This window comes from Cystoisospora suis, assembly GCF_002600585.1.
Source record: "Cystoisospora suis strain Wien I chromosome Unknown contig_3140, whole genome shotgun sequence".
Classification (NCBI taxonomy): domain Eukaryota; phylum Apicomplexa; class Conoidasida; order Eucoccidiorida; family Sarcocystidae; genus Cystoisospora; species Cystoisospora suis.
Window position 1 is genome coordinate 46,000 of NW_027155935.1, and position 1,743 is coordinate 47,742.

The 1,743-nt window shown below is 43.5% G+C and overlaps 1 protein-coding gene across 1 annotated transcript in view; it reads right to left on the reverse strand.

The window, feature by feature from the left end:
* CSUI_006276 (ion channel protein) overlaps window positions 1-1,743 on the reverse strand; it is a 20,563-nt gene that overhangs the window by 262 nt on the left and 18,558 nt on the right. Inside the window, exon 7 of the mRNA XM_068066440.1 lies at window positions 1-1,743. This exon is cut by the window's left edge and continues 262 nt beyond it; it is cut by the window's right edge and continues 415 nt beyond it. The gene's annotated coding sequence lies outside the window, so the exon portion shown is untranslated.

Here is a 1,743-nt window from a genome sequence, read left to right on the forward strand (position 1 = left end):
CGATCCCTTCCTTCTTCTTCTTTCATCTCCACCCCCTTTCTTTAGCGGGGCGCTTGTTATCATACATGAAAGAAAACAGACAGCATCGATAGAATCATCTGTATCGAGAAAGAAGAAAAGAGAAACCACCCAAAGTACGCGAGATGATAGAATGAGAAAAATGCATAAAACAAGATTCTCAGACATTCTCCCTTTTGACTTTCTCTAGAAAGAAGAAGAAAAGGACAGAATGGATATCTCCAGACAGGAGCTTCTTCACCATACAGCCTGCTTTGCATGCATGCCCCTTTCTCTCCCGTCCTTGTCATCTTCATCGCCAGTTCTGCTTTCTACTTTGCCAATCTCTTTTTGAGAAGTCAGCAACAGAACAGAAAAAGGTGGCCTCTTTCTTGAACACCCGAAAGATAGAAAGAGCGGGGGGTAAGCTGAGAGAAACAAGAAGCTCTCAGTGTTGAGAAGCCTTTTCGTCTCTGCTCCAAAGAAGAGGAAAGATAGCCCACCTTCACGATAGGTAGAAAGACAGAAAAAAAAGACTTGAGAGAGGAAAAGAGACAGGTTTAGCTTCTTCACTCGACAAAGCAAACAGGGCTGAAAGAGAGAGAGAGAGAGACGAGAGATCGTCTTATGAAGTTAAAAAAGAGATTAGAAGCTCAGAAGAACTCCGATGCAAAAAGGGATGATTGCCCGCTAGCGACCGAAACAAACGATTGAAAAGCTCGATTCTGATCTTCGTACACAAACTAAAAACTAGAAATGTCTTTCAAATGCCTGTATTGAATGAGGTGTACATACACAGCAACAAATACACACACGTATAGATATACTCATACACGTATGTGTATGGATGCACGCACTCATCTCTATTCATCTCTCTGTGTGTATGTTCCTTTCTCTCTGTTCATGAAAGATAAAAGGCATGTGAGACGGAGGTGGTGAACAAGGCGAAGGAGACAATTCACCAAGAGAAGTGTAGAAGTCGTCTACTTGGTGAGGTGTATATAAACTAGAAATGGGGGGAGAGTGACGGCTGATGCTGCTGCTGCTGCAGTCCCGGGGCCACCCCACGATACTCGGCGATAAACCAAGTGAAGAAACGAGGATCTGGTGTATTCGCCCTACAATTCAAACGAAAGATCTTGTCATGATCAGGCACATATATATCTGAAGATGCCTCTACATTAATACATACATATATGCGTATCTATTATGTATACACATGAAGATCTAGAGATGCTCTATCAATCTCGTCTGCAGAGGCAGATTCGTAGGCCCAGATCCACGTCTCTGACAAGGCAAGAGACCGGTGTCACTCCTCCGGCGCGGAATCTATACAAGTTGAAAAAAGGAAGAAAGAAAGAGACCAGCTGCATATGCTTCCGAACGCACGCTGTCTCCTTTGCTCTACGGCTCGTTCAAGAAGATCACATACGTAGAGACATAGAAACTTCAAAGACAAGAACACGAAAAGAACAAACGAACTATAGTCGGGAAGAATCACCTGAAGCTCTCCCTCTGTACCGTGTCTTAGAAGACCCTCTATGGCATCAATACCCACAGGATGCAGAGAGAGATGAAAGGGAGAATGAAACAAGTATGAAAAGCAAGAGAAACTTGAAAAGCTCAGTCGCGAAAAGAGAAAAAACCAACTAAAAAACAACCTCAATGATGTATTGATTATTCTCTTCGATGAAAGAGATATCCTGTATATGTGGAAGCTCATGTGCTGAGCCCTCCCCCCCCCCC